Below are 19,314 nucleotides of genomic sequence, written 5' to 3'. Positions count from 1 at the left end.
TAGGCACAGAAATAGGTATTCTGACTCATTTATAGTTCAAGATCTGTTAAAAATCAAAAACTCAGCAAGTCTGTGTATGAAAGGAGTGTAGAGAGTCTGAAATAACCTGGTTCTAACTTTATCAAGCTGACTCAGAACTTTGTTTCAAGCCATGTGAAAGGTGTGGCATTATTTAAATAGGATAAAAAAGGAATTAATTGTTTCATTTCATTTTAATATTTTAAGTAAATTAAGAAAATGAAACCCACAGAGAATGAAACTAAAATAAATAACCAGGAAAAAATAACTGCTAGCAGGAAATGCTAAAGACTGCATTTTACTATAACCTCTAGTTATTCTGGAGCATACATTTAAAGATTGTTCTTTAAAGTATGAAGTTGCAGGAGTCGGGAAGAAACAAGGCAGTTCCGTGTACATGCCAGTGTGAAACAAAACACCTGAGCTTCCCGTAAAAAGAGCAGCTTCTGCAGGGTAGCAAAAATATCCCATCATCAATCAGAACTACGTCTTGCATTATTCTTCAGATTTGTGTTACATAGTACAGCCATTTTGTAATGATATGTCCTCGAGAGAGAACCTTTACTCATAGAACTCCTCAAAATTCTTAATTCGTTCGTGCAGCTCCTCTGGTTTCTGTATGTTGCACTGTATCCTATCTACAAAACATCGAATAGCAGCCGGCATTGTAACACAGTGCTGATACTATGTAAAGAGCTAACGCTGTAAAAAAAGGCAGTTTAAGAAGGGAGTAGGAAACATGGAGACCTGGGGAATAAAATCTTGTCAACAGAGATGAGTGCAGGATCTGTCTCACACAAACTTATTTTGGCTTAAGAGATGCTAGCAGGTGGCAGGTACATGACTGTGTGGTCATCAGTCAGACCAGAACTTTTACTTGAGTTCTTTAAATGAGGCTTCTCTCAGAGGAACCATACAAAGTAATTATGGTAGGTACTTAAGCAAATGGACTGTTAACAACCAGATAGAGGTGATAAGCTTCCCAGCCCAGCTGGAGAACTGATAGTGATAAGGAGGAAGGAACTGAAGAGTGGAATCCGTTTTAGTAGAGAAAAGGATTCGGTAAAATATTGACTTATTTGTTTCAAAAAACAAACCAATCCAAAGCAAAACAAAAACAAACTCCAACCATATATTAAAAAAAAAAAATCCAACCCCCCCCAAAAAACGGTATATCTCTAGTCTCTGAACTAGAAGATTAAAAAAAAATTCTATTATAAAAAAAAGCAAACTGTAATCGCTATCAAAGAGTATTTACAACAAACAAACAAACCAACAAAAAAACCCTCACCTTGTGATCTTTCTAATGGGCAATTAAATTTCAGAAAATATATATTGATATAGTAAATGTAGAAATACTGGGAAACTTTTTCAGTGTAGTTCTTAACATCAGTGGAGAGAAGAAATGAAAAATACAGTCAATGCCAGGCTCACCCCATGAAACACTGCATATTAGGACTATATTACTTCATTCCCTGGACATTTCTAACTAGCTACAGATGGGACACAAGAATTTCCAGGACTGTCCTGGATAAGGAAGATCAAGGTAGTTATCATATTACTATTCTTCACTTGCATATCTTACTCTAGACAATCTGAGTAAGATTTTTCACAGCTCAGTTTCAATTAAGTCAAATTGAGAGGATCTAGTCACCAAAAAACCCCCTCCCTAACCTCAGGCTACAGGAGTTTACAGAAGCACCTTCCACTCATTGAGCAGCCCAAGGAAAAGCTACAGATTTTAACAGTTCTTTTGCACAAATCAAATTTCCCCTGTTCTCACTCCAAACTAGACAGCTACGGTCCACATAGCACTACACATTATATTGGCCTCAGCCAGTCAGCTCTGCATGTAATCTACAAAACCAAAACCAACCAAACAAAACAAGCAAACAAAAACCCCAAACAACTGAGCAAAACAAAATAGTTCCCGATATCCCATCCAAGAAGTGTCAATACAAGAAGAGGCCCACTATGTGACCTTTCATTTTATAAACGTACCTATTTTCTGCCATTCAGCTGCTTCCTCATTCTTTCTGCACAAGTCTCTAACATTCTTTAACCCTAATCAGAATAAAACAAGTAAGCTTGGTAAGGTTGTGCTTGTTTGGTTTGTTTGTTTGTTTTAAAGCTCAGAGTTTAATTCTGCAAGGTAATTCAAAGAGAGAAGGATGGGGTGGTGGGGTTTTGGTTGCTTTTTTTTTTTTTCTTTTTAATACCTAGTTTCTTCCCTTCAAAATATACACGTGTTTTAGAGAGTTTAGAGTGACTACTTTACCTTGCTCAATTCAATCACACAGATACATCCTCTAAGTAGGCTTAATTTAACAATGTAGCATCAATGTCTACGAATTACATGTGTTCTAAACTGAATAACCTCCTGAATAACCCAATAACCAGAATGCTTAAACAGTGAATGGCTTAAGGTTATTAGTTTGTTTTTCTTCTCCTAGCATAGATTCTTTTCCTGAGACTGTGGATTTCAAAATTATAGGGGATGATTATACATGTTTAGTAGACTTTATCCTGAAAGATCTTCCATGTTAAAATGCTCAACTTACAAAAACAAAATATGTAGTCAGCTACGTCCAACTTTTCCAAAGGAAAAATCTCCACTGGAGAACCATACATGGCAGTGGAGATGTGGCCTTCAAGAGAAGGTGGCCTTCACCTTTTCAAGAGCTGGCCTTCCACTCTGGCATAACTCCAACAAGGGATTGCCACATTTTTAGACTTCTTGCTTACAGGTGAGCTAACAGTGCATCACAAATGGCATGCCACTTTGGAGGCAAAAGATAGAGATCTTCTTCCCTCACATTAAATCTAAAACAGGCAGGCACCTCATCCACTGAAATAGGTTATTATCATGCCTTAAGATGTTTGCCCTTGACAATGAAACAATTTATTTGCCCTGCAGGGCAGCCTCCCCTTCCAGGTTCTTGGATAAGGTGACGCACACTATGAAAACCAAAGGTTTTATTTTGCTGGTTCCATGCATCATACCCCTCTGGAGCTTAAATTCCACTACATTATTCAGTACTTTTGACCTTATCTTCCTTTGCAAAGAGTTAAGAAAAAAAGCATCTCATTTTTAAATTAATTTGTTTTGTCAAAACCAGGCAGTGCTAGTGTCATGCATCATACTTGTTTATTTTAAACATTTTTAACAATATAAACCTCTAGGTTTCCAGGGAATTATTTCATGAAGAAACTTTATTCTTTTTTTTTATTTATTTGCATGTTCAACTGCAAGAGTATTATTTTATGTGTCCCTTAGAGGTTAGTTAAAAAACAACATTCTTCAGTGGGGCTGACAAGCAGCACAGTAATATGTATCCACATTTCTCCCTTCCCTCAGGATATTGATCTAAATTAAATTACAGCTAGAAATTATTTGATGACATCTACAAGATACTAGTTGTGAAATACTTCTTACATTGTTTTTACAAGCTCCAAGTAGAAATGAGCAAGTTAATATAATATATGAAATGGTCACTGAGGTCACATGAATTCATGAGAGCCAAACTGTTGTGTGAATCAAGTAACCTGGTATTCAGTTATGACCATTAAGACAACTCAGGAATAAAGAGGCCCCCATGAGGAAAAGGAGCAGATTTAAGGCATCTAAATAACAGTTTCCAATTCCAAAGATGTTGATTCACATGAAATTTTCATTTAAGCCCTGATCTTGCAAAGATCGAAATAGTGTACCTTAGCTTAGACCATGAAAGTTTTAACAGATTATTTGGAATGCTTAAAACTCATGTTTGCTACATTTCCAAGTAAAGGTCAAAAAAATTCAGTAAATATATTTGATTAATGTATATACTCCAAAAGTTTGTGACCCTCCCGTTCTCAAGCCCCATAGACTTTTTTTCCTTTGAAAGGAGAAGACACAAACAGACAAAAGTTTCCAAGAAATCACCATTTTACAAGCTGTTTCCTCATCTTTTGCAGTGAACTGAAATAAACTTTACATAGGTTTAATGATATTTCTAGAGGTCAGTGCTTTTGGTACTACGTGTGCATTCTGATGTTTTCTGATGTAAAACCAAGTCACTGCTTGTGAGAAAACTTACAGTCAGATGTTCTAGAATTGTTCTTCCAGAGTATTATAGATCACTTCATAAAGTAAAAGCCTGAAAATGCTAGATAATTTCAGAGGCTCAGCACTGGTCTGCTAATATGCTGGGAAGAATAAGCAATTATGATTTCCATCTAAGCAACATATGCTGTTTGCTGTCCTGTTCTGAACAGCTGTAGGTTAGATGCTGTTAAGATAGGCCCCTTCTCTCCTCCATATTTCAAAATTCAAATTAAACTAAAATAACAGCACCTGCTGAACAAAAACACTATTTCAAAATGTGTACTTGCACACAATTACTATGAAGAGGCTGGCCACCATTGTTACCAGTCTATTCTTTCTGAATGGAAATGGCAGAGAAGTTTTCGATGCAGCTGCAGCTCTTCAATTGTATAACTAGTGCTGGCCCCAAGCCAACCCTCAAGAACTCAAGTGGCACCAAAAGATACTATATTGATTTGCAATCGAACATAATAGGCCATCAGCTTAATTATTACTGAAGTGACAAGGTTCTGGATATTTCATATTTATATTTCTGAGGCCTGTGAAAGATGAATGTAAATCTTTTAAATGCCTACATTTGCATATCTTCAGAAGGGTTGAGTGCTCTTACAGCATTCATAGCCTGTGAAAGACCTAAAGGACTGGCTATTCAACTCAGGTTGCTAGATCAGAGTCACTTACTTTCATAAGGAAACATGGCTATAAAACTAAACATAATCCTACAGGAAAATATCCTCAGATCTCTTGTAGACAACCAAAAATGCATTATCTTCAGTAATATCATCCTCTTAGATCTTTTTTCTTCCCCTGCTCCCTTGGGGAAAAGATTACTTGAGTATATATGAAAAACTGAATTGGCATTTCCTAGCAATGTGGGCCTCTCCAAATAATACCTATTGCATTGGTTTATTTCTTCCCACTGACTGTCACCACAGCTTTATGAGAGGAGGTCTGCAAACAGGAGTCAACATTTAGAAGTGTATACTAGGGGAATGTGGGAACATTTACTGGCTAGAGAGTGAGACCAACACCCAGGGTTAAAAAGCAGTCAGTACCCAGCTCTGCCACACTAAGTCATCAGCTAGACACCTCCTAATAATAGGAGCTTTTTCTTAAAAGTACACAACTTTTGCACTCAGATCCTATAACCCTTCCTTACTTAGAATAGGAAAAAATATAATTAGGACAGCTTATTTTAATTACATAAAGAACTACTTCTATTTTAATGACCCTGGACCCAGTTACAATTTCTACAACTGTCTTGTATCACTCACCTTCTATGCAGGTTCCTCCATACCTAGGCCACATTTTTACTGAGCTCTTATATACACCAGGCACTGTTTTCTGACATATTCCTGGCCTCTGAATTGCAATTGTATGCAGAAGATATCTCTTTTGCTTACCATTGGAATTTGCAGTAAATTGCTTCTCATGTATAGTGTGTGGATAGCTGGAAACAAGAAAAAAATTGTTTCCCCAGTTGTCAGGGAGATAAGCAAGATGCAGGTGAAAACATAGTTATATATGACAACATTCATTTTTTGTTTTGTAGGGTGGGAGAAAAGATTTGTTGTCACATTTTATCCTCTACCTCCTGTTAGTATCATTATGCCCAAAGAATTTAGGCTTGCATGTTTAAGTATTAACGTCCCCTACTGGAGGGAATATGTCTGAACTCCTTGTGGAGGAGTTTCCTTCATCTTTTCTAATGCTATCCATTTGAGGACTTTTAATCATTACCTAAAAAGGAGGCCTGTTCTGAAACAGATGGATTACAAACAGGTTAGCACTACATACCTAGTGTATCCTGTAAAACAATAGCTTTGTTCAGCTTCTTAATACTAAAGGAGTCCAGTACTTAAGCTTTTCAACTTTCATTAAAAAAGAAAAACGTTAGAGGAAAATATTTGCCAAAGCAAAATGGAACATTTTTGTAGGAAAATGCTTTTCTTCCTTGTCTGCTTTCATGCTCAAACCACCCTCCTAAAAACCAGCGACACCCCACTCCCTGCACCAAACCACTAAGCTCTAATGTGTAAAGACGAGGCTGTCCAAACCAGTGAATGACTGTATGCACTTTGCTCTTTGAGAGCTCAGTTATGACATTCAAGACTATTCCGAGAAGCAGACCAGTTTGCACATTTCCATTTAACAGTGTAAATGGAACTACAAACCAGTTCATAACTGAAATCCCATTTAAAAAAAACAAAAGGAAAACTAAAACCAAACAGGAATTCAGCTGTGCTATGAGCAGGTGTCTCTAATTGAAAATTCCTGGCTCAATATCTCACGTTCATTTGGGAAAATGAAATTAATTTTTTTATAGACTCCCTTTCTAGCATTTATTGATGCTGTTTGATTACTTTGTCCTAGTATTACGGGAAAGACAGCTCACAACACACTTGAAATCAGTTTGGTATCAAGATAATTTAAAACTAAGTTCTGGCTGCACTGACATTTTATTTTGGCTAGTAAATTTACAGGTTTCTCAGTATTCTCAACCATTCTCCTCAGTTATGATATCACAGAAGGACTACGCTTTAATATATCTTGGAGTAAATGGGGGACCAAATTACACTGGACCTGACAGGATGAAACAGGATATAATGAGCTAGTGCATGTGTGCATCAGCTAGGTTTATCTTCATGGAAGTAATTACTTAAAACTCTGATGCAGCCAACCTATTTTCTTGACATTAATTAAAATGAATATGACAGATTTCACAAAGTCAAATATGTTTAGGCACAAATATTTGGAAAGCAGATGTAGCCTAAAGAAGAGATATGCTTAGTATTGTATATTCTATTTCAGATAAAGCATCATCTTTGCTTTTCTTTTAATCCCAAAGTTACAAACACGTAACCTCATTAAAAAATATCTTGGAGACAGAGATTCTGTATGCATAAAGTGTTCTAGTTTTAATGATTTCAGTTAGTATTCCTCTACAAACCTATCCTCAAATGAAAAAAATGCTAACCTGTAAAAGGTATTTTAAGTGCAAACAGCTTTAAATTCAGTACTTGCAGAAGTCCACAGAAAATGGAGAGTGTAAAGGGAAACAAGTAAGCAAGCCAGAGGAGCAATACTGAAAAATACTGTATTATTTTTTCATCTTATTTTTGCTTGGGCCTATTCCTAAATTAGATTTCATATTCTTTTTTTAAATGAGAAGAATATATTTTATATTTGTTATGTGCTCTGTAAACAGACTGTTTGTTAAAATATATTGTCATAAATTGATGTCTATTAAAAAAAAAAAAAAAAAAATTAGGTTTGGATGTATCAGGATCTTAGAATTGACAGAATCCCCAACAGAAAACCAAACAAAACCACATGTTTTCTATTCTCTACATAGCTACTTGTGATAACTTTAGGTAACCATAGTAACACTTGGCATTCCTGATTCCTTGTTAGGAAAAGGAAAAAAATAACAGTTTTGGAAAAGTCTGACAGTTTTGTTACCCAAAACCACAGAATATTTTCACTGATGCTGACAAGTGTGTAAACTAAAACATAAAGGTAAATTTGTGACTGATCTCAGCTGATCTGGAAAACACTCAGTGCTAAACTTAGAGAGATTAAAACATATGGGTATGAATCAAAAAATGTTAAAAAAATCAGCTGTGTTGGACTAGAATCTATGGATTCAATGTCCAAAGAAGTAAAAATTGATCATCTAGTGTCACACTGATGTACCTACTGACTACTTCATATTAATTGACACTAGTATAATGACATTGAAGGTAGCAGGAAATAAAGCTGCAAATTTTAAATTTTCAAATTTGAAATTTAATGGCATTTCCCTGTTTGATTCAGAATGCATCTAATGCTGACAAGGCTGCAAGCTGCAACAGCAGAAACAAGTGAATGTTTGCCTGAGACTCACAAATGTGCCCACTACCTTGGGTAGGTAATGATGTCATTTAATGACTCCAAGCCACTTGACTCCTAGAGGATTCGTTTTGCTTAAGATTTTTTGAGTGATCTAAAACAATAAAGAATAGTTGGGATAGCCTCTACTATCTAATAGTAATGCAAAAATCCAACATGCTAGAATGAGTCTTCAGATGTTAGTCACCACTGCTGTGAATACTCACACAATACAGACACAACACAGTTCCACAGTTCTATAATGTGCTCAAAACACAGTTTCATCAATGTGCTTGCAGCAGACTAATTCTAAAGCCCTCTCCATTTAAGTCTGCAGAATTAAGTAAGGAAGATTAGAATTAAGCTCAGTATGAGTGATTCATGAAAGACATAACTGAAGATCATATAATACAGAAAGCCACAGAGTTGCTTCTACCCTTGACACCTGTTACCTGAAATATTTTAACGACTGCCAGAAGCATCACTGCAATCAGAGACTTTTAGTTTCACTACAGTACCTGGTAACCAATACACAGCTAAAATCTACAATCAACTTCACTGTAAGTCCATTAATTTTGGTAATACTACAAATCTTTTCCACAGACTACAGTGGGTTTGAATCCCACTGCAGAAGTTTTGAGAAGATTAATTCATTGTGCCTTCTCAGATCCTCAGCTAGAGTAAAACACCACTTTAATCAAGGAGACCATCCTCATCTGTATCTCCCGAAGAGTTTATTTTTGTTTCTTTATAGTCCTCAAAACGTTTTTCTCAGCTACTATAAGGTTTTCATATCTGCATTTTTGTTAAACATGCTACACAACAAATGCAAAGATGCCCATGTTATGACTGAAATTGCAAGGTTAGCTTTGCAGCAAACATACAAATGCTTAACATTTCAATTTACTGAACCTTCTACAAACAATTTCATGCCTCATTTTCCAGCTCTAAGTTGCTACAATGGATATCTTCACCAAAAAAAATGAAGTAAACCTCTGGTGTTAAGTATTCATTATATACACACTCCTTCTAAATTTCTTTGACCATCACAATATTTCTTTGATGTCCCAGCATTTTTACATTTCAAAGACTAAGATAACAATGTGATTTTAAGAAGTCTGGAGGGGAATAAAAGCAGAATACACATATATAGTAGGTAGCAAAGAAACTGCATTTTCTAAGACAGTTTCAGTACACTAGTTCAATTGTCTTGACTTAGTTTTGATTGGTGTTGGAAGGTTTTTTAAGTTTCGTCTTTTGAAATGGAGCAAAACAGGTCACAGAAATCCTTGTTATTAACAGTAAAAGAGCAATGTTCTTGTGTATAATCAATTGCCTTTTTTTTTTTAAATCACTGGGATTTTGACACTATGAAGCAAGTCTCTCACTTTACTTTCAATTCTCCATAGGCACAGTGATGAAAGGAGCTCTCCCCACACAAGGGAGCCTCCTTTTTACTATACAATGCACAAATGGACTTCACATGGCTGGACTAAGACCTCAAGAAAAAGAAACAACTGGGAATTGGAAAGATGTGGAAATCTATACTGTTGAAAGGAATTCATACATTGTCACTGTAGAAATCCACTTACATACATGCAAGTGCTGCACACTGTCTCTCTCTGATGGATATGCTTAAGAATTAGGATCTCTAAAAATAGACACCTTAATGTTATATATTGCTCTGCAAGTCATTTGTGTGGCTGATTTCCATATAATGGTAGTGAAATATATCATTTAGTGAGGAAAAATATGCTAAAAAAATATTTTATAATTAGCTATTTGCTACCTGTTCATGCTATGTTTCCACATATACAACTCTGGAATCTGATAGTGAGGAAGAATAAGTAGACAGTAAGCTATACAAAATACATCTTTAACAATTTAAGAAAAGAACAAAAAACTTTGCTTTATTTACAGATGCTGAAAGAAACCAAAATCCCAAACTGTCATATTTTACTCATTTAGTGGTTTTGGATGCTCTTAATGAATTAATCAGAAAATGCAAGGCACTGTTAGCACAGCAGCATACTGCAAGATATGTGATGCCAGACAGGTATCTAGGTCTTGTAATGAGAATTTTACATGGTGCTGATATGAGATATTTCACTAGACATTTGAAAGGAAGGGAAAATTCAAAATATGCAACACGGTGTAGCTTTAAAAATAGAGTTAGCTTTTGACTATGATCTTCTAGCACAGACTAATCAAATACAGGGACTAACACTGTTTTCTAAAAATGCACTGCAGTAAAATCTGTGTATTTAGAGAGACAATATCACAGCAATGTGTCAATTTCTCCCAGTTTAAAGGCCATGAGAGACCATGATGCAACTATTATTATTCTCCTAGATAGAAAAGTTGAAAAACATACAGACTTACAGCCTGATTCAGTTCAGCAAGATCTATATGCAGTATGGTGTGTGACAGAGCTGGTAAGAGAATATATGCCTCTATAGCTTTATACCTAAAGACTTAATATCCCAATGCATTCTAATTTTTCCATACTGGAGACATCCATGGAACTGGACTTCTGTAGTAGCTCTATGCCTGAAGACTGCAGAACAGGATCTAACATTTTAAGAACTTTTTGAGCCAGAGATTTATTCCCTCACATCTTGAGAAATTTGAGCTGACGAAATCTTACTTTGTCTGCCAGAACTATATCACAACTTCTTGTTGAAGCTTGTTCTTTTAAAATGCCTATTTCCATTCCCTTGTAATTTTCTAAAAAAGGAATGTCTTTCAGGTTGTCATATTTCATCTTAACTTTTTTTAGTAAAGTCCCACAAGTATTAAGAGAGTTAGGGTTTTTTGTTGTTGTTTTTTGTTTTGTTTTGTTTTTTTTACTATATCCTGAGGGCAGGCTAGGGGGTAGGGAGGATGCAGAACAAATATTCCTCTAAGAATAAGGCCTCTTCTGAAAATCAAAATATTCAAGAACAGGCAGTTTTAAAAGCTATGTCTTTTCCTAGACTTGTCTAATGTAGGCCTCTGAAAAAAACCAGCAAAAACCAAAACTGGAGCCTGAACCACAACTTTTGCAGAGGAACACAGTTTTAGGCTCTTCCTCTTCCCTCTAGATGGCTCCTTTTCAGAGAGAAATCAAATGGGCATCTTCTCTTACTCATAAAAACATACAGTGCACATACTGGGGAAAAGGAATGCACAAAACCAAACATTGTAAACAAAATCACAAATGCACCAGAATTAGAAGAAACAGGGATTGGTGAAAAAAATGTGTCAGTGAGAGAGAAAAAAAATAATCAGAATTCTAGTTCTAACTAATCAAGAACAGAATTTGGTCTTTATTGTATACAATGTTTATATTTAAAGCTTATGCAGATTTTTATATTAGGAAATGTAAAAGAACCTACATACTATAGGATAGTAGAACTGTTTTTAAATTGTTAACTATGTGAACATATAAAGTCTATAATAGCAAACAAAATATGTGTGATTTAGGAATCCTCACTCTACAACTCAACACACGTTGTTACTTGATTTAAACATTTAATATGCTGGACTTTCACTTATGAGCTGCTTGCCTTTATTGACAGAAATCTTTGACATTTTGAGGAAGACCTCCAAAAGATCAAGTACTAAATTGTGATCTTGAGCTACAATAGTTTACAACTATAAACTATATTAGAGGAAATCATGAATTTACAAAACTTCTAGATTTCTTACTGTGTCTACTTACTATATGCATATTCCTCAGCTGGGTAGCTGGGTTTTCTCCAAGCAATTTTAAACATTTTTGATTGAAAGACTGTTTAACTATTACTGACGGGGTTTTTTAAAATTCTTTAGTTTGGCATGACATAAACACAAAGTAATACACAGCTGGTCACTTTGGAACCAGGTACAAGAAAAACATACTGGGAATAAACCATTAGTGTACATACCAATTTCCTGGTTAGATCATCATTCCCCTAATTCAAAGTGAGCAATAAATACTTGGTAATACAGTATTTTGAAGTAAATAACTTATAGCCCTAAAAGCAATATCAAACCATCCCAGCCCTCCTGAGCAACAAAACAGTCTGAAAAGTAAGGTGTAAGAAACAACACAGGCCTCATTTCCAGCTCTAGAAAAGTTCCCCTCCCCCCCCCAAAGCAATCAAGAACTACACATTCAGTCTTCTCTTCAATCCATCACTGTTGAAGAAAAGCTCAGGAAGACTCTTCCACCATTCATGGGATTCAGACTGGACCCTTCTCAGAGAAGAAACTTTGACAAAACTACAGAGAGAACCTTTCAAACTAACAAGAGACATCTCAAAGGAGGACCAAAATCAAATCAGTTTGACTGCAAATTCTGTTTTGTTTGAAAGGCTGGTCCTTGCCTTGATGTTGGTTTTAATCTTTTGTCTCAGACTAAGGCACATACAACCTATGTAGAACTCACAATAAAAGTGATGTAAAGTTAAAAATGGTTTTTTTGAACAACTAACTCATTTGTAACAGGTTGCTGCAGACATGGCAGAGACAAAGAATTTCTTTTTCCCTTGGAATACTTTGCTGTAAACCCTGTAGACCTTATGTGATGTTTCTGTTTAGCTGTTTCTTGTACATCTGCACGTACAGATATTAAACTGCGTTCACCTATGAGAATTAAGGCACAAAATAGAAATTTAGGTGTTGCTCAAACACTGATTCAGGAAATCACTAGAAAGGGTTATCTCTCCATCAAAGCTATGTGCTCTCTTTGAAGCTTTTTGAAATCTTCTGATTAAAAAAACTTGTATTTTTGACCATCAAAGGGGACTTTTAAAGCAGAAATCTTAAATACCCATGCTTAATAATAGTAACAGCAACAACAGCAGTTTTTTGCAGAAGTACAAGAGGATCTTATCCTCTGAACTGGCTATAAATACCTATGTTAGCTTTTATCTCTTAAAATACAAAAAATACACAATTAATCAAAATAACCTATTGATTACTGGTATGAGCAGAAGATACTTTGGACTTCAAGGTTACTAGAAATTTGAAATTCTTTTACTTTTGCTACAGCAGAGCAATCAGTTTGAGTTACAAACATTGTTAAATGCTAAGTAGTTTTTAGCAATCATTATCTTCATGATGTCTTAAAGGAGGCACTTTTCCACATTATGTATAATCTACAGATACCTGATCTTCACCTGATGATTCATTCTGTTAAGAAAGTGAAAATAAATATCACCAAGCTTAACAGTCTTACCCTGGATTTCTGACTCACAAGGACCTCCTTCCCTGTCTCCTCCAATATCCCACAAGTGATAAAGATGGACACAGCCTTAATATAAGATCTCTTTTAATACCTGTCTCTGCGTATATATCTTATTATTCCATGTACTGACAATGTTAACAAGTTTGTTTTGTATTACTTGATGTAGTAGAATTCAGCAAAGTAGAAGCATGTCTGGAGTTCTCTAATCATATCACTGGCACATTCTACAAAATCAGCTCCTCAGCTATACCATAAATCAGTTTTGATATGATACTTTAAACAAATCCAAATAAATGACTTTTAATGAACATTGTGGAGTCATCCTGTGGATACCTTAACAAGAGAGTGCATGGAGTTATACTATCAGTCCTTAAATATAGGTCAGAATTGATGACATATTCTTTGCCTAGTTTTCATGTTTCATGCAGAGACCATTAACTTTTTCTTCTCCTGTTCTGAAACAAATGGTCTGCTTGATACCAACATAGGAAAACCACAAATATTAAAAAAAAAAAAAAAAAAAAAAAAAAAAAAAAAAAAAAGTGGAATATATTGGAAATGTAAACCTGCTGGCACAACACAGAGATCCCTCTCTGTGGAGTTTAAGTCATGACTTTATAGGTACTTTATATATTCAGACCTTTAAAAATACAAGTTTGTTTTCTTTTCAGGAATTTGAAATAATTCTTCCAGCCACACACAATTAATTTAAATTAAGATTTTTTTTTTCCCATTTTATTAATTTGTTCAACCTGTAGTTTTTCTTTCTCATTCCACTTAGGCTTTTGGTACATAAATCCATTCTAAGTGTTTTCACAGCTGCTCAGAAGGTGTTGATTCTCAGTGTCAACTCATTCACTCAACTTAACATAATCATTCCCTTTTAATGAAACAGTTAAGATGAGACTGACAACTATCATTTTACTGATGGGGACCAATAGCAGGGAGAGTGAGAGGTGACAGTGGTGTAATTACCAAGCCAGACATACTTTGTTCACTTTTTCCCCACCTTTTTAGGCAGATGAGGCAGTACTGTGCAATGTCAACAATCAAAATGGAAATGCAGGCAGTGTGAAGACCCGGGTGAGTAATTACTAGGGGCTGCAGACCTGTGACTACTCCCAGTATGTCAGGGCTGACAAGGTGCAGATTGTTTTTTATCCCCTAGTGTGAATCTGGCTGTCTTGCTGTTGATAGATCCAGGTGGTGGTATTAATTAATACACCAGCAGGAGCTAGTTCAGCTCTTGACAATGTATTATCCTTCTCTGAAGAGAAAAGAGAAGGTGGCAGTCTGTTGTTGAGAAAAAGTCATTCCTTTTGACTTCTTTTTATTAAAGTTGAAAAATAAAATACAGCTTGAGAAATAAGAGTTTCTCATGAGAGAATGGCTTAAACTAACAGATTTAGTCTTACTGTATTGCTGTCTTTGAAAGTCAGATATAAGTAAGACTGTATTATTTAATAAAATTGCATCCAGAAGTGTCAATTCCACTTGAGGTAGTTTATATAAGAAATGTTTGGCTGACTAGTCCTGTACAGAGACATTAAGCTTGTCTTGTTCTGTTTCAGTTTTTTTGACCTATGAACTTTACATCATCGCTTTCCTGCCATTTGACCTCAAAATAAATTCCAGTGGAAAACACTGCTACTGGATGGCAATTAACTGCAATGCAGACTCAGATTGTGGGTGTAGAGAACACTCTTCCTGTTAGCTAAATGTACAATAACAGCTGTCACTGTTATAATCACTTGAAAACTATTATTTTATACTATTACTAAGACAATTTGATACTTTACATTCAAAATTAAAATTTGAATACATATAACAATAAATGTAACCCCACTGGGATGACTAACTCCTCTAGAAAGACTATTTCTTGCAGAAAAATCTGGAAGTCTGATTATGATTTTCAATAATGACTTTACAGGTTCTTAGGCGGGTAATAAAGCAGAGGTATTTTACGTTGCAGGCACATTTGTTAAGGTGGGTTAGGTGAAAGGATATAAAATTGAGTCCTCAGCTACTTAACACACTCTCATGCAAGCTCTGTCCCCTCTGTTTCAACACAGTGGCTTTCTCCTGAGAACACTCAATAACCACTTTCAGCCAAAATGAATTAAGCTAGCAAAACCTTTTTATTTAAGGTATTTAAAATGCATCCATTTTTTTAACTTCAGTGGTCTGGTCATGCTCGCAAGATGATGAGGTAAAGCTGATGATGACCCTCTGGAGTGTGTTTTAGGTAAAGTTCAAATATATAGAGTTGCTTTTTAAAACAGATCACTGGCTACTAAGTCATTGGGTACTCTTAAAAAGTTTAAAGCTTAAATAATAACTACTCCTTAGCATATTTTGTTAATAACATAATTACAGCAAAAAGGATGGAATTTTAACTCTTCTTAATCTCACTTGAGTAATTCTGTTGCATTCAAATGTCAATGTCCAAGTGAAGTCAAGAACTTCAAACATATAGGAAAAAAAGTTGCTTGAAATGTAAAACTTTCTAAATATTACACATGTATCAGTATGTACACACTTGAAAATGTATGTCTTAAAATGGTTTTGTATAAGAACTCACAAAAATACCCAAAATTCATATACCCAAGTGGCATTATCTGAAACTGATATACAAATTTATTGCTGCTATGTCACACATGCAAAACCAATCTTATTGCAGTAACACCCAGTATTAAACTTCATCCCTCAAAATTTTACACCCTATTGAAAGAAAATAATAGTGTTAAAGAAAAGCTAATCCTGTGATCTTTTCACGTCTGGCTGCAGATCTTATGCCATTTTCAAGAGAAATATTTGCCTTCCTTCCTTCTTTACTCACTCAGATAGTTCCTGGGCTACACATACTGCAGTCTACTTGAATAAAATACCCTGTTTAATTGAGTGCCTGACACTCAGGATTGAACTGCTGAGACAAGCCTGCACATGTAGGAGTCAGAAGCAATATTAAAAATAGACTCTACCAAATAGCAGAAGAGCAACATACAATAACAAAAGCTGGTAATCACTACTGAGAACTTCTGATTATGGATATGAAAGCATCTGGGAATAAATGCAAATGAAATCTATGCAGGAATGCAAAGAAAGAGAAATAATTTTACACCTACAGGCTATAATAAGATCTCTGATAGTTGGTATCACACCTGTAGACCTCTGAACTAGTATGGCAGAAATACAGGGGCATGACTCATTTACTGCAATAAACAGCATGCTGACTGATGAGAAACAAAGTAATTTGTACCTTCTTCTATTTAAAACTTCAGAGAGATGAAAGGCAATTAGGCACCCTCTGCTGTGTGGTGGCAATGTGGTCCCTTATGAGACTGTGAGCGCCCACAGCTTCATGGATTTCAGTGGAAAAACTGCATCTGTATGGTTATTAATGTATATTTTTCTTAACGAATTTTCCTTGCCATTTTAAAACACATAGAATATAACTACATTTTATCACTGGTTAAATTGACTATAATTTATTTCCCAAATTTAGTGTAAAAATTCACTTAAGGAGATTAATTTTCTAACATGTTAGCAACAAGCAATGTATATTCCTGCTTATATTCCTCACCCTAGTGTTACTTTGGGCCTAATTAAATTGTTACATCAGTTCTAGACAGGCCTGTGAACAAGTGTAACCTTTTTTATAGCCTTCCAGACTTATCCCTACCCCAGCATAAAAGACAGCAAGAATAGCTGCTTTAATATCTCAAACATTTTTCAAATAGTTATTCAAGCTTCTGACATGAAAACAACTTTTTAAAGTTTCAGATACCAACTTTCCTTGTTGCTGCTTTTACACAGTGAGTTTTGTTCAGTTCTACTCAGTCATTTCTTCTGCTCGTGTTGATGCAGACCCCCCCTGTTCATTGAGCCCCACTGCAACATCATCATCATCAGCCAACATTCATTTTGCTTTAGTTAAAAGTGCAGAGCACCTAATTCTGTTAAGTTCCACTTTCATAAATCTATATTTAAAAAATCACATTTTCTTGATATCTTTGTTGTCAATTCTTTAAGAAACCTCAAGACCTTCTTCTCTTTCTTGGCTGTGTCCCCTTAGTAAGACAAAATAACATGATCCCTAGAAAAAGGTAGTATGTGGACTGAGTGTGAGTTTTTTATAAAAAGAGCATCAACCACTGCTCCACATCTCAGCCAGCATTCTCCTGTCCTATGCATTCCACAACAGGGGTCAAAGATCTATACAGAGGCATTAATTTAGGACACTTAATGTTGTTAGTCCACAGAAATTTACCTGTCTGTCACAACTGAAGAGGTGACAGAAGCTAACACACAATGTTGTAGGCATAGATCAAACAAGTTTTCAAGTAATACATATGAAACATACATTTCTTTCTGTGTTCTTCATGAGAGCATCCATTTTCTTTTTTTTTTTTTCCTAAAAAGAAATTATATACATCCTACTGTACAGACTACCTTGGCAGTACTTTCAAAGCTACTGTTTCCATTAATTGCATCCAAGAAGTAGAGAACTGCATTATATGATGTCTGCCAATTTTGTTTCTGTGGTTTACACGCTTTATGGTTACTTTAAACTTTCTTGTTTACAAAGTGAAAATCAGTATGAAAAAGATAATATTTATAAAAAGCAATGACTTCCACTTGATTTTGGATGCTCATTTTGAGATGGCAAATCTATTTGTCTGCACCAGATGGCTTATTATAAGACTTAGATAGTTTCCTTCTGAAAACAAAACAATACATTTTGCAGCTCAGTTAAAATGTGTGCTTGTTCAGACACAGCCAGATATTTTACTTGGTTGTTGAGCTCCAAACTTTCCAAGCCCTAATGTTGATTTCTTTCCCCCCTCCAAACTTGAGTTTTTCAAAGTTTGGGTTTCATTCCATTTGTCAAAGTTGTCAATAACTTTAAGATCTTCACAGTCTCCGGAAACTTGGAAGACCTTAACTTTGGCCAATAGTAACATATTTTAGATGAGAGATTGAAAATGTTGCTGTGGTAGGTTAACCTACAAAGCTAGAATGTGAAGTCAAGAAAGTCATCTAATTCCTGGGTTTCAGAATAAGCCACAAACAAACAAACAAAAAAAACCCCAAAAATCAAAGAATCAATTTCCAAGCCTGGCTACAGGTTTTCCTTGGGAAGAGCAGAAGTATATAGCTATAAGTTAAGCAATTCTGACAAACTGATGTCTAATGTCACAGGCCTGATTGTTATAATCAGAACTATCTATTTAGCGGAAAATGACAATGGCTTAGTAATTGAAGACAAGAACTGGGTCCTTTGAATAGAAATACTCCAGTGGTCTTAAAAACAGATTTACGAGGCCAAGACAGTCCCAGCTTTATTTCTGAGTATGCTATTGCCTCCTTGTCCTTCTTTTAAAAACTAATTTAGAATTAATCCCAGAGCACGACACTGACAGTAGAATGGGCAGGATGTAGTTGCCTAAATGCAGTGTTCACCTAGGGGATGAGAAACTTTAACAAAATCTCTCACAACTCTTACACTCTGGAGCTGCTTTAATTATAAAAATAATTTAAAAAACCAACCAAACAAACAAAAAAGTCTTTCTCTGGTTTTAAAACAGTAGGACATTGGACACTGCTTCTGCCACCTATGCCTTGCTTGAACATAGTTTGTATCCAGAAACTAGGCCTATCTGAGGATTACAGATCCATCATTACTAGGGTTCTAAAAGTGGAAGAAATCATTATTTATTAGAACTTTTCCAAAATCTGTGTTTGCAGAAAGTCTTTCAAAGTTTTTCATTCCACACGCTGCCAATGTCACATATGGGATGCAAACAGAAAAAACAAACCCAAGTTTAAAGCATTGTGTTGAAGTTGGAAGAAGAAACTGTCAATGCTAAAACTACTCTGATCACAGTTTCATTTATACTGTCTTAAATGCATAGTAATAATGCAGGTTTAACAGAAGAATAAAATAAAATGATTCCTTAATTTGACTGTGTATTGCACAGTTCCATAAAACTGTGATTAACTTACGTTCAAGCAAACCTGTCAAAGTGAAATACTCAGTCTGGCCTACTATACATATTTTTCCCACACTTTATGGATTTTCTTACACCCTTTTTCCATGCTCTGTGATTCATCTACATGAAATTCT

The sequence above is a fragment of the Calypte anna genome, chromosome 5 (assembly GCF_003957555.1).
Source record: "Calypte anna isolate BGI_N300 chromosome 5, bCalAnn1_v1.p, whole genome shotgun sequence".
Taxonomy (NCBI): domain Eukaryota; kingdom Metazoa; phylum Chordata; class Aves; order Apodiformes; family Trochilidae; genus Calypte; species Calypte anna.
Note: the sequence above shows the minus strand (reverse complement) of the source record.